At 35.6% G+C, this 15184-nt stretch overlaps 1 pseudogene; it reads left to right on the top strand.

The window, feature by feature from the left end:
* The first annotated feature begins 2518 nt into the window (after positions 1-2518).
* LOC100615213 (MICOS complex subunit MIC26-like) lies at positions 2519-12716 on the top strand (annotated as a pseudogene).
* The last annotated feature ends 2468 nt before the right edge of the window (positions 12717-15184 follow it).

Genomic DNA, 15184 nt, shown 5'->3' with positions numbered 1-15184 from the left:
TAGTCCTAGCTACTCGGGAGGCTGAGGCAGGAGAATCACTTGAACCGGGAGGCGGAGGTTGCATTAAGCCAAGATCGTGGCACTGCACTCCAGCCTGGGTGATAGAGCGAGACTCCGTCTCAAAAAATATATAAATAAATAAATAAAATAATTTTTAAAAAGTTGCCGAATTCACAGGTGCGTGGGGGCAAAACCAAGGCTCTGGCCTCGTCTGTGAGAAGCATGCTTGGCCGGCAGTGGGCTGCAGCATAACCTATCCACCTAGCCCAGCAGAAAGAACTGATTTTTGCCTCCTGCCTAATTCCTTGGATGCACAAAGAAAACGGAAGCAAAAGCGTTTTGTTTTGTTTTGTTTTTAATTAAAAAACTTAGCCTTCGGACTCATAAAAGGTTCATTTACTTGTCTTTGTTCTTTAGTACCCGAAGCTGTGACAAATGCCTCAAGGATCAAATGTCTGAGGCTGGGCGTGGTGTTTCAATCAGTCCTTTATAGAGTAGCAGATGCCTCAAGAGGGAAAAACAAACAGAAACAACAGAAGAGAAGGTGGACATGTGCAGGCATCAAGTTAAATCAGTGTTAGGTTCTGAGAATATAGATTTCCAATGAGGAAATATTTGCAGCTATACAACCAACCAATAGAGAAAAAAAAAAAGGAAAAAAGGAATTAGACAAGAAGTCTATGACTGATTTGAACTTGCAGTGTCTTAATTTTTAAAGTACTTTTATTTTAAGTGCTTACTTAATCCTCACAACTCTTAAGTAGGTACTACTATTATTCTTATTTTACTGACGAGGAAAGAGGGCTCAAAAAGTCCAGTAAGTTGACTGTGGATATCCAGCTGGTAAATGAGAGTAAGGGTTCAAATCCCAGACACTCTGATTTCAAAGCCCATACTCTTAGTAACTTATACCTCATACTGATAAATAAATCATAATTAAGTCTATTTGCATCCAAAGCTTCACAGTGATTCTTCCTTTACAATAAAAATATTTACCTGTTTCCCAACATTGCATTATTTTTTATTTCTATGAATATTCATGTATATAATGTATGAACATTAGGCTACTTTTAAAACACTTTAATGTTATAATGCCAGTGTCACCCAGGTAAAGATAATAATTTCACAGCACAATAGGCATTTTCTTTGACTCGGAGCGAGTGGTTTTAATTTAACATTTTTTTCCTAGTTCTGCGCAAACCTCTATGGCTCTTGGTGCAAGGACGCCCTCTACAGGTTTTCCTAATCAAATACTAATTGAGAAATATTCATAAAATTTATTTTTTGGTGCAAGAAAAAGAGGAACTAAATTCTCTCCTAACTCGGTTTCCTCTGAGTGAGGTTCTTCTGCAGCAGTTGAATTTGGTGTTGATAACAATGGTAATCTATCTTGCTATAAGGACGTTTTTTTTCTTCCAGAATGGTTGTTTTCTGTTTACTTCTCTCCAGCACAGGACACTTAGAAAAATTATATTTTATTAGAGATAGATAAAGAGAAATGCTATTTAAAAAATTTTTGATATAAACTCATTTGGTTATTAAAGGGGACAAAGGAACACATGTTTTGTTATACAACAGCGATTTTTAAGGGTAGCAGCATGGATCTTTTTGTAGGGAGGTCTATCTCTAAGAGATGAATCAGGCTTGACTCTCCTTTCTGTTGTTAAGGAGCAGTTACGTAGCTATTTCATTAAGAATTGATTTAAGTTTTTAAATTTCTTTAAACAAACATGTGACAATATTTACTAGCATATGATAAAAATTTGGAAATAATGTGCTAGGCAAGTCAACTTCATTTCGTTTGAAAATTCTGCCATTTATTTTCCAGTTCATTATGCTTCCTTTCCTTGTGCGATTCCCTTTCATCAATTATGTGTGCAGGCAGCTTCATTTATTTGTTCATTAACTCATTTGCTTATTCAACAAAGATTTATTAAACAGCTATTATATGTAAGACACTGACCTGGAAATTATAGTACAAATAAAACATGATCATAGCCTTCAAAGAGCAATAGAGCTACTAAAATAAGTAAGACAAGTACCTAAACAACCATAATACAAGGCAGAATGTGGTGATTGTTGATAAGGCAGAATGACTGGAAATTCATAGAAGAAATCTTGTATCTAGAATTCTGTACATTTGTTTGTTCATTCATTCATTCATTCAAAATATATTTACCCAGTGTCTGATGTTTGCCATATATAAGCACAGGGGATAGAAAGGTAAGTAAAAAGACAGCCCTGCTGTCAAAGAACTCTCAGTCTAACAAGGGAGTGTGTTGAGAATAAACAATAGAGAGGAATGAACGCCATGGTGGGAAAATGCACAGGGTATTTTGGGACTCGAGGAAAATCCTTCGAGGCAGACTGGGTTCTGGGAAGACTTTCTAGAGTAGAGCATACTTGAGCAGTCTTGAAGGTCAAAGGGGAATTGAGCATGCAAGGGGGAAAGATAAGGAACATCCATGCATAGACAGTGGCAATAGTGAGAGCAAGAGACATGAGAAAGAATGGCACCATGCAGGATCTGCAGGTGCTGACCTGTAGTATGATGAGCCTGGAATGGGAGAGGGAGGGAGCAGCTGGGGATGAAGCCCAAAATGTAGGTAGGACCTGGTTATGGAAGATTGTGCTGAGAACAATTCCAAATAATTTGTTTAGAGACGCTGTCCTCAAAGAGGCGAGGCGTAACTCCCCACTCCTGAAGTGTGGGATGTGCAGAGTGACTTCCTTTTATAGCGTGCAGTGTGGAAAGTGGGGAAAGTAACAAACCTGACAAACACTACTTCAACTAGGTGATCAAGATCATCAACAGTGATGAGTCATGTGGATAGTATGTGCCCTTGATATGATGTGATGAGAATGGTACTTTACCTATGTGATCTTGCACCTGAAAACCCATAACCCCAGTCTAGTCACAAGAAAAATATCAGAAAAACCCAACTGAAGGACATTCTACAAAATTCCTGATCAGTATGCCTCAAAACTGTCAGTGATCAAACAAAAAAGGGAAGTCTGAGAAACTCATAGCCAAGAGGAACCTAAAGACACATGACTACCAAATGTAATGTGCTATCCTGGACAGCATCCAGGAATAGAAAAAAGACATTAGGTAAAGCTAAGGAAATGTAAGTCAACTACTAATAACACTGTATCAATATTGGCTCATTAATTGTGACAAATGTACCATTCTAATATAGGATGTTAATAACAGGGAAAATTGGGTGTGGGGGTATATGGACACTCTCTGTACTATCTTTGCCATTTTTGCTGTAAATCTAAAACTGTTCTAAAATATAAAGCTTATTTTAAAAATTAAAGATCAAGACTTGAATATGTTTAAAAAATCTTAGCTGCTGACATTTGAAAAGCAGATTTTTTAATTAAAAATTTGATTTCTGGCTGCTCTTGAAAATGTAGAGATCTGACAATATTCCCTTCTTAGAAAGAATCATATGGTGTGAGTAGTGACTGCCCTTCAAAGAGGACTAGCGTGCCCAGTCGTTACAGTTGCACTACTCTTCCATCCAGCATGCTTTGCTCTTTTACTTGACCATCTAGGCTTCTGTAGGCTCCTGAGTTTGCCATGCATATCCTGGAGGAGACCCGGAGGGACAGGGAAGAAGAAGGTATCTGAGGGGGCTGAAGCCAGTGCTCATCTTGGAAGTGCAATTGTGTGGGAACCAGGGCAACACAGCTCTAGAGGTAGGTCTTGTCAGTGTCCAGCCATTCATTCACCCAGGCAAGTTGCCAGAACTATCTTGGTGACTGCAGGCATTGGGACTGAGACTGGCGCATATCAGCTGCACCCTAAGCTGTGTCTTGGAGAAGGAAGGAGCAGATACCCCTGTACTACACTGCTGTGGAGAGGGAGACATGAGATAATAAATGAAAAGGGCAAGTTGGCGAGGATTATGCTTAAAAAACAAACTCTCTTCTTATACTACCATATATAATAGCTATATATAACTATGGATAGACTATAACTGTCTACCTTTTCTATAACATCTGAAAGTTTATATAACAAAATATTTCTAGTGGTTACCTATGGGAAGTAGGAACACAGATAGGGAATGATTTTCCATTTATGCACAAATATTTTCTGATTCGTAATAAAATGAGAAGATGCTTTTGTAATTAAAAACCATTTTTAAGAACAGAAAAAGGTTGTTTTATGCCTGCTTCAGTCGGTTTCTCCTGAAGTAAGCAGCTGTCAACACCTAGGTTAGCACCTCTCGCTATGCGGCTTGCACACTTTACCACTTAAGAACTGCACATCACAACACATGACAGCTCATTACTGAAGCACAGCACGGCCGGAGTATTCCTCATCATCCTATGCGACATTCTTGCCCTTCTTTCTTCACATGATGGCATTGCCAAGCAACCTAGCATATCTTGTATTCCAAAAACCATATCTATTCTTTTCTGTTCATCCATGCTGTTTTATCCTTATGACATTTAATGAAGGGTTTTTTTCATATGATAGGGAAGAAAGGGAAAACAATTTCATTGCCCAATAGTAGAGGAATGAGAAAGCAAATTAGAATATCTTCATAGGAAGAAGTATTATTGAACTATTAAAATTGATGTTCTGAAAGATATTCAACCATGAATCTATCACCACAATAACAATAATAGATATTACCTATCACTCCCAAAAGTTTAGCAAAATCTACACTTGAAATATGTGCAGTTTATTGGATGTCCACTATATTTAATTAAACCTGTTTTAAAGAAATTTTAAAAAATAGTGTTTCTTCAGGAAGAAAAAATGGTAAATTGGACTATATTAAAATTAAGAACCTCTTATCAAAAGACAGTATTGAGAGTGAAATGACAAGCCATAGAATGGGAGAAGATATGTGGTTGTATGAGACTCTTATCCGGATCATATAAAGAATTTCTACAAATCTACAAGTGAAAAGAGAGTCCAGTAGAAAAACGGTCAAAGGCTTGAACAGGCACTTCGTTAAAGAACATACCTAAATGCCAATTAACACATTAAAAATGGCAACTTTATTAGCCATCAGAGAAATGTGAATTAAAACTACAGTGAGAAACCTCTTCAGCCCCATCAGAATGGCTACAATGAAATAGAAAGAATATATGAGGTTAGTGAGGATATGAAGCAAACAAAACTTATATACTGCTGGCAGGAATGTAAATTGGTACAACCATTTTTGAAAACTGAAAAGAAGTACTAAAGCTGAACCCAGAAATTATATTCTCAGGTATAAGCCCAACAAAAAAAGACATATGTCTATATATATATATGTGTGTGTGTGTGTATATATATGTATGTATGTATATATAGTCATCCAAAGTAATATATAAATATGTGTGTGTGTATATATAGTCATCGAAAGACATGTTTATAAAATCCCTGTTTATAATGGCACCAAAATAGAAACAACCCAAATATCTATTGACAGTGGAATGGATAAAGAAATTGTTACATATTTATAAATGGAATACTACATAGCAATAAGAATAACAAATTGTATTAGTTTTTGCGATTAAAAACAATGGTAAAAAGTCGCAATTACTTTTGCCCCATCCTAATAATTACAACATTAATGACTCTTGAAAACATCATGTTGAGTTAAAAAAGCCAAAATGTACATACTTTGGCTTTAAATATGATTCCATATTTAAAAAATTCAAAAATATAAGAAACTAATCTATGATATTAGAAATCAAGATAATGATAACCTTTGAAGAGTGGTAATGATTGGAAAGGACATAAAAGAGGCTTCAGTGGTACTAGTAATGTTTTGTTTCTTGATTTGAATCTTGGCTACATGAGAATGTTTCTTCTGTGAAAATTCAGTAAGTTGTCCACCTATGATTGACATACTTTTCTATATGCATGTTGTATTTTAATAAAACATTTATTAAAATTAGAAAAAATCAAGAATGGGCTAGAAGAAAACATGGGCAAATGTACTTGTAAGTTTAGAATGGGGAAGGCCTTTCTAAGGAAGACAAAAACTATTTTTTAAAGATATATAAATTTGGCCAGGTGCAGTGGCTCATGCCTGTAATCCCAGCACTTCAGGAGGCTGAAGTGGGAGGATTGCTTGAGCTCAGGAGTTTGGGACCAGCCTGGGCAACATAGCAAGATCCCCATCTCCACAAAAGTTATAAAAATAGTCAGGTGTGGTGGCATGGGCCTGTAGTTCTAGCTCTTGGGAGGCTGAGGTGGGAGGATCTCTTGAGCCCAGGAATTTAAGGCTGCAGTGAGCTATGATCACTTGCCTGCACTCCAGCCTGGGCAACAGAGCAAGACTATGTCTCAAAAAAAAAAGAAAAAAGATAAATAAATTTGACCTGAAAAAAGTTTTAAATAGCTATGTAGCAAAACCCACCATAAACAAAATACTAGGGAAAATATCTGCAAAAACATGACAAAGGGAAATTTTCCTAAATTTCTAAAATGTATGTACTAACCAGTAAGTATGCCATCCAGTAGAAAAATGGACAAGGATATAGATGAAATATAGATGATTAACAGAAACAGAAAGACAAAAAGTTACTTCATTCATAATGAAAGAGAAATGTTTTGTTTTACAGATTGCCCAAATATAAAATATTGATAAATATAAAATTAAACAAATTAAAAAGTAAATACACATAAATATTATCAAGAATATAGGAATCAGATAATATATTATTGGTGAGAGTGTAAATTGATTCATCTTTTTTGGAGAACAATGTTCTATTTCTCAATATCCATAAAAATTCAACATCCATATATCCTTTGACTCAATAATTCCACTGCTAGGAGTATGAATATACTTGACATATACTGACTTCTTTCTAATCTAAGTTCTAGCTTTCTACCCATTCCTACATTCAGAAAGTTATCACAGACACAGACATCCTAGAACACAGACACTTGAAGCACTAAAAAATTCCGTGGGTAACAGAAGTACTATATAAAGGAACTTAATTCAGAATAAACCTCAAATAATGAAATGAGACAATTTTGACATATTGCTTTGATGAGGCCATTTTGCCTGGAACGGGAGTGGGCACGCCATTTTCACCCATCCTTTTGACAGAGTTGTTTTGGTGTCAATAGGAACGTGCCTGCCACTGCCACAAAGTAACCCTCATTTCTTCTTTCCCTGAGATTTTCTGTGTCTGATGAGGCTGAGAAATGGCAAAAAGCTGAGGGGTGGGGTGAAAACATCTAGTTCGTATATTATGTGGGAAAAAAATATTGAAAATGTGATGGTCTATAAACATTCTAGAAAGAAATTTAGGTAAGCATTTGGCAATCTTTCTAAACAAAAATATTAAAGCCAGAAGCCACATAAAAGATAGTCTATCATCTATCTTTGCCTTTTATGTGGTTTCTGTATATGTGCATATCTATATATCTATATCTATTTACCTAGATATAGTACATATCTATATAGATACCTCTATTTACATAGATACAGATATATAAATATAGGTATTGGTATAGGTATAGATATACTCAGTGATTCCAGCAGAAAAACGTTAAAGGATTAATTAAACAACATTAAAGAATTAAATTAAAGAAACAACATTAAAGGATACACGATGTCCTCAGGGGAAAATGTTGGGTTAAAATCCCTAATATAACTTGCCAAATTTTTAAAAAAGAGATAAACCTGAATAATTTCTTTAAAAAAGCGATGAATATTCCAATAGAAAAATGGGCAAAGCTCCAGGTAATTCACACATACACACAACACTCAAATAAATGAAAAACTATGGTCATTTAACCTTTTTAAAAGATGTTTAACTTCACTGGTAATCACAGAAATACAAATTAAAACAATGAGATATTCTTTTGTTACCTTTCATAAAAGTGAAGATGAAAATAACACTCATTATTGAGAGTATGAATTGGTGCAATCTATCCAGAGAGCAAGATGGTAACTTGTATCAATATTTTAGATGGGGGTATACTCTTTAACAAGAATTTTTTCTTCTGAGGATTTATGAAATAATAAGATATGCATAAAACATATGAACAAAAATGTTTTTGGAATACTTTATAATATTAAAGAATTAGAAACAATGCTCTCGTGTAATATATCCATGAAACAAACCTGCACATATACCTCCTGAATCTAAATTTTTAAAAGAAAATTCTTATATTTAAAAATCTTCAATATATGGGCATTTGCTTTATTTTAAAATTAAGCTTCAAAAGTAATTAACAGTAAATTATTAGTAGATGAAAAATGGTTTAAAGCTTATTTTATAATTTAGATAAGGTCTCATCTGTCTTTTGCACTGCTAAGAGATGAGTCTTTTGGTTACAGCTCTCTTGGTCCTGTGGGGACCTCAGCGAGGAATGTTGTCTGACACTGGAAATAGGAGACTTGAGAATATTTTTGTAACAAATTTTGACAAAAGAATTTTTTTAAAAAAAGCTTTATTTATGAGACATTATTATCAAGAAAGGAGAAATTTCTAGACACTAGAACACAGAAGTAGCACTTCAAGATATTCCTTTCCTAGTGTGAACTTATCTGAGAAATTCAACTGGTAATCAGAAGATTGGCGAACATTAACCCAGGATGATCATCCAGCATGAGATTACTAGATGGCAAAAGAGATACTTCATCTTGGCCAGTGGGTCTCAACTGTAGCCCACCAGGAAGCATTTTAGAAAATTTTTGGTTGTTGAGACTGGAGAGTACTTTGGGCTCTTACAGGTATAAGCCAGGGATGGTAGATGTCCTGCTATGCTTGAGATAGGACCACACTGGAATTGTCCCAAGTCTACACATTTTTTGATTGCCTCAGTGGAGATTCATGTAGATGAAAAGCCTATTCATACATATCCGAACCCTAGAAACCTAACTGCATTTTGCATTAAAAAACACATTTTTTTTTTGACACAGAGTCTCCCTATGATGCCCAGGCTGGAGTGGGATAGTGCCATCTCACTGCAACCTCCGCCCCCTAAGTTCAAGCAATTCTCCTGCCTCAGCCAAGAAGCTGGGATTACAGGCATATACAGTAAATTTTCCAGAACTACAATTCTTGTGGATAATAAGATTCTCTGAAAAGTAAGAAAGTAAAATTCTACTTGGTTTTGTTCTGATCCTTACCTAGAATTGTTCATATTTTATAAAAATCACATCATCACACATCCGTTTTTTTCTTTTTATTTTCCTGTATTTTTTTTAATGTGGAACAGCTTCTGATCTTGTTACTTCCCTTAAAATGAAAACTTTTTCATCAAAGAAGGTGTAAGCATTTCATTACTTCACTTGTGTTCAACCATTTTCATTGTGAATACGTGTTATTTTATTACTTGATTTTTTTGCTTCTTTTATGTATGTTACAGTAGTGTACTGATTTTTTGAATTTATATTTGTCAAAGTAGATAATATTATTTATGGATTCTATTTGAAGATTATAAATAGATAAGAGCAGAATATCTGTTATAAAAAGGCAGCTTTGGCTCATCCTGTAAAGTCTATATACTCTGTGATTCCATTTATGTGACATTCTAGAAAATCAACAGAAGGGGAAGACATCAATGGTTATCAGGGACTAAATGTTTGGGGGAGGGTTTGATTACACAGGAGTAGCATGAAGGAATTTTTTTGGGGGGAGGTCAATGTTAACTGCTGTGAATCTTGACTATTGTGGTAATTACATGACTACTTGCAGTTGTCAAATATTATAGACATATACACCAATAAAAAAGTGAGTTTTACTGTATATAAATTTTAAAATAAATTTAAATAATTTTAAAAACTGGAGGACAAACGGAAATAAAATCCAGAAAATAAAACAACCAAAATGGTGGCATTGAGTCTCATGTTAAAAACCACTAAACTATGCCTTTGAAACCCATGACTTTCCTGCCTCCAGAAACAGTTCACATCTCTAGTAAATGAACTACTTATTCCCGTCAGGGCCAATTTCATTCTCCTGTGACTAGTGTCAGCTATGTGGAGAAAAAAAATCTTTTTTTATTGAATTCATAGAAATGAATGAACTATATTTCAACCAAAGCCATCAACGTATTGGCAGTTAGAATGAAAACTTAGGTTACTTAATTCTAGTGATCTTTTTATTACGCTATACTGCCTTACTAGTTTTGTGCTAAAGTGGAAGAATACTGTGAATTCTTAAGTTTTTCCATTCATTGCCAGCATTACCCTTCTAAAGTAAAATAAAATAAAATAAAATAAAATAAAATACCATTACTCACATTATAGTGCCACCTGAGTTTACTAAGAAAGTAGAAAAAAAAAGAAAACGCGATTTTCTTGATAACATTAGCATTCACATTCCTAGAAGAAAAGTGTACTGTAATGTCACTTCTATTGACAAAAAATACAAGTCTCTTGTGTTTTTATCAGGTGTTTACAATAGGTCAGTGTTTTGGCTAGGGTGTTTAACGCTTTTTGCCATTTACGGTATATTCTGTAGCCTTCTAAAACTGCTTTGAGAAATTTTAACATGTAGAAATGTTTAGTTCACTTATTGCAGGCAATTAAAATAGTTAATGGAGGAACATTAGCTAATAAAATGTCTTAATTTGGATAATATCCAAATAATAGGTGTCAAAATGATGAATTAATAGCTCTTAAAACTGACTTGCCAAACTGCTATTCAACCAATTAAGCCACATGAGTAAGTAGCAAGAATATAACATTTAGATGACTATTAATTGGTAACTATGCTAAGAACCTGTAATTCAAATTCAGTATGTTTGGCTTTCTAAAAGAAGAACCAAATAAATATTGGTTTAATAAATTCGCTTCACAGCAATTGACACTAGAATTGAGTGTGAATTCAAATATTTTAGAAATAATAAACAAAATGTACCTTTATGGATTGTAAACTGAATCATGGATTTGAAGGCAGGATGAGAGTTCTTCATGCCCATGTTGCACATTGCAGTATCTGTGGCACACAGTCAGCCTTCAAGAGGTATCCCTACTTCGGCTACTCATGACTGAGTTTGCAATCATCCTGTCCACCATCAATTTAAAATTGGTAGTTTCCATGATTTATCTAGCAGGGGGGTGAGTGGGGTAGAAGTATAGATGAAATAAGACTCTCCATGAATACTCAATAAGATAAATATAAGCTGAAACTTCTCCTGCTAGTTATGATGGAATAACTGGTATTGGACTTGTCCTCCTATTGCAAACAACTAGAAAATTGGAGTATCTGAGGGGACCAAGAGTGGGGAGGCCGAGGCAACTGTAATTTGTAGAGCAAAGAACTTAGATAATAGAGCTGTGGAAGGAAGGAAGGAAGGAAAGAAGGAAGGAAGGAAGAAAAGAAAGAAGGAAAGAAATAAGAGAAGAAAGAAACAGAGAAAGAGAAAGGAAGGAATGGAGAAGAAAGAAAGGAAGGGAGGAAGGAAGGAAGGGAAGAAGGAAAGAAAGAAGAAAAGATAGAAAAATAAAGGAAGGAAGGGAGGAAGGAAGTAAGAAAGGATGGGAGGAAGAGAGGTAAGGAAGAGAGGGAGGGAGGAAGGAAGGAAAAGAGGAGGGGAGGAAGGAAGGAAGATAGGGAGGAAGGAAGGAAGACAGGAAGGCTGGAAGGAAGGAAGAGAGGAAGGGTAGAAGGAAAAAAGAGAGGAAGGGAGGAAGGAAAGAAGGAAGGAAGAAAGAAAGGAAGGGAAGAGGAAGAGGGGGGAAGGAAGGGAGAGAGAAAGGGAGGAAGGAAAGGAGGAAGGAAGGGAGGAAGGAAGGAAAGAAAAGAGCTCAAGGAGTCTGTGTAGCAGTCTCCTTGCATCTGTTTCTAAATACTAGGCTGAATATTCATAAAGGGAAACTTCACATTGCTTTTTAAAGAACCGCTGGGAAGCTATAAACTGAAAAATTCCCAGAGCACCCACAGAACTAGGAGACATTTGAGTTCCAACCAACCAAAGTGAAAAAAACCTTATTGAACACCTGGGGCACTTAGTAGAGACTCCAGAAGGATAATCCTTTACTGGTAGGGTTAAACTAGCTCTAGAGTAAAGGCTTCCCTAGACCCACCCTAACAAAGCTTTCCAAAAAGATTCAAAAGAATAAAGATAATCTGCAGGTAAACTAACTACCTTCAAAACAAAATTCAGTTTAAAGAAAAATTTTCCTTCTGGAGCCGCTGCTGCCAGCAACATGTCCAAGGTTAATTCAGAGGAGCATGGGGCCAGCTAGCCTGAGCTTTCTCACCTTCAAAGTCTATGCAGCTCCAAAAAAGGACTCACCTCCAAAAAATCCCATGACGGCTGATGAGTTTTCATTCTACTCAGTTCCCAAGGGCCAATATAAATACGTGGAGGAGTTAAGAACCCAGCTGGAAGAAAGCATCTCTCAGCTCCAGCATTATCATGAGCCACACACAAGCTGGTGTCAGGAAACATACTCCCAGACTAAGCCCAAGATGCAAAGTTTGGTTCAGTGGGGGTTAGACAGCTATGAATATCTCCAAAATGTATCCTCTGGGTTTTTTTCCAAGACACGGTGCTATAATTTTGCTGGCCTTGTTGGACTCCTTTTGGCTAGAGGTTCAAACAGAAAGAAGCTCCACCTGGTTTCATGGCATTAGCTGCCTCTGTCTATCACCCACAACAAGCTATTGTGTTTGCCCAGGTCAGTGGGGAGAGATTATATTATTGGGGTTTACAAAGATATATAGTCATAGAAGATATATGGAAGGAGCACTTTCAAAAGCCAGGAAATGAGAATTCACCTATAAATAAGTAGAAAACGCCATGCTTTGCCCATTTTAATCAGTTATAGGTAAACATTGGAATCTCCTTACAATAAACCAGGGCTTCTACAGAAAAATGGCAGAGAAATCAGTATTGAATGTATTAAATTTGCATTCTTCTTCAGGAAAATCTATACTAGGCCTCTGTTATCTTGGGTGATGCTGTCCTACAACCAAACTAATCTGAAATCCTTTCACCTAAAGATAACGTATAAGCCTTAGAACTCCTCATTCTCATGTTGCTATTTATGTACATAATTAAAATACAAGTAAAAGAAAAGAAATTTTTAAATGCAGACATTTAAAGCCTAAAATTTGTATACTAAAATCAGTATACAAAAAATTATTAGTAGGCATGTGAAGAAGCAGAAAAAAGTACAGGGCAAATGAATCAATAGAAAAAGACCAAGAAATGACAGCAATAATGAAATTCACAGATAAGGACTTTCAAACACCTATTTAAAATATACTCAAAAATTCAAAGGAGGCCAGGCACGGTGGCTCACACCTGTAATCCCAGCACTTTGGGAGGCTGAGGCAGGCGGATCACCTGAAGTCAGGAGTTCAAGACCAGCCTGGTCAATATGGCGAAACCCAGTCTCTACTAAAAATACAAAAATTATCTGGGCATGGTGGTGCACACCTGTAATCCCAGCTACTTGGGAGGCCGAGACAGGAGAATCGCTTGAACCCAGGAGGCGGAGGTTGTAGTGAACCAAGATTGCACCACTGCACTCCAGCCTGGGTGACAGAGCAAGACTCCATCTCAAAAAAATAAAAAAAAATTTAAAGGAAAATATGAATATAATGAGGACAGAGATGACACATATAAAAATAATACAATTGGAACTTCTACACTGAAAAATGCATTATCTGAAATGAAAAAATTAATTGAATGGGTTTAAGAGTAGTTTAGATACTATAGAAGAAAAGATCAATGAACTTGAAGGCATAACATTAGAAATTATCCAAACTGAAGCATATAGAGGGAAAAAAGTTTGTTAAAAAAAATAGAGCCTCAGCAATCTGTGGAACAATATTTTGCAGACTTTCATATGTGTATTTGAATTTCTGGAAAAAGGGAGGGCAGGAAGGCAGAAAAATTATATTTGGAAAGATAATTTCTGAAATATCTCCAAATTAGATGGAAACTATAAACTCATAGATCCAAGAAGCTCAACAAACTGCAAGCAAGATAACCCCCCAAAAAACTATACCAAAGCACATCTTAATCAAACTGCTAAAAACAAGTGATAAAAAGAGAAAAATCTTAAAAGCAGGCAGAGAATAAAAGACACATTACTTACATGGAAATAAGCTTAAAAATATCTGCTAGAAAAAAATGAATTTTACAGTGCCAAAAGAAAAAAAAAGTCAATCTAGAATTCTACATTCAATGATAATGTCCTTCGACAAATTAATATGAAATAAAAAATTTTCAGACGTTGAAAAAAAATTGTTGCCAGAAGACCTTCATTTCGAGAAATACAAAAGGAAGTCTCAGGCTGAAGGAAAATTAAAACCAGAGAGAAATCAGAAGTGCTAAATATGTGGATACATATAAAATAATATTTTCTCTTTTTAAAATTTCCTTGAAAAAGAATTGACCTTTTAAATCAAAGATAATAACAATGTATTGTGAAATTCATAATACATAAAAGTAAAGGCTATGACAACAACAGCACAAAGAATGAGAGGGTGGAAATAGAAATATCCATTGGAAGGTTATTATATGAGAAGTGGTACAATATTATTTGAAGGTGAATGTGTTAAGTTAAAGATGAAGATATAAATTCTAGAAAAGGCCAGGCTTGGTGGCCTTTTCCTGTACTCCCGTACTTTGGGAGGCCAAGGCAGGTGGATTGCCTGAAGTTAGGAGTTCAAGAGCAGCCGGGCCAACATGGTGAAACCCTGTCTCTACTAAAAATAAAAAAAATTAGCCGGGCATGGTGGCGAGCGCCTGTAATCCCAGCTACTCCGGAGGCTGAGGCAGGAGAATTGCTTGAACCCGGGAGGCAGAGGTTGCAGTGACCTGAGATTGTGCCATTGCACTCCAGGCTGGGCAACAGAATGAAACTCCATTAAAAAAAAAAAATCCTAGATAAAGTACCAAAAATAAATAAATAAATAAATAAAGAAGTGTAGCCAATAAGCTACTCTTAGAGATTAAATGGAATACTAAAACATAGTCAATTAATCTAAAACAAGGAAAAAAGGGACATAGAACAGACGTGGCAAACAGAAAACAAATAGTCAAATGGTAGATTTAAAGGTAACCATGTTACTAATTACAGGAACTATAAATGTCCAAACTCCTGATTTAAAAAGCAGAGATTGTCAGGATTTTTAAAAGGAAGACTCAGTGATGCTGTCTACAAAAAACAGTATTTTAAATATGAAGACTCACATAGCTTAAAAGTAAAAGGATAGAAAAAAACATATAACAAGAAAACACAATTTA

The sequence above is a fragment of the Pan troglodytes genome, chromosome 10 (assembly GCF_028858775.2).
Source record: "Pan troglodytes isolate AG18354 chromosome 10, NHGRI_mPanTro3-v2.0_pri, whole genome shotgun sequence".
NCBI classification, from domain to species: Eukaryota; Metazoa; Chordata; class Mammalia; order Primates; family Hominidae; genus Pan; species Pan troglodytes.
This window is presented reverse-complemented; position numbering and strand designations above follow the sequence as displayed.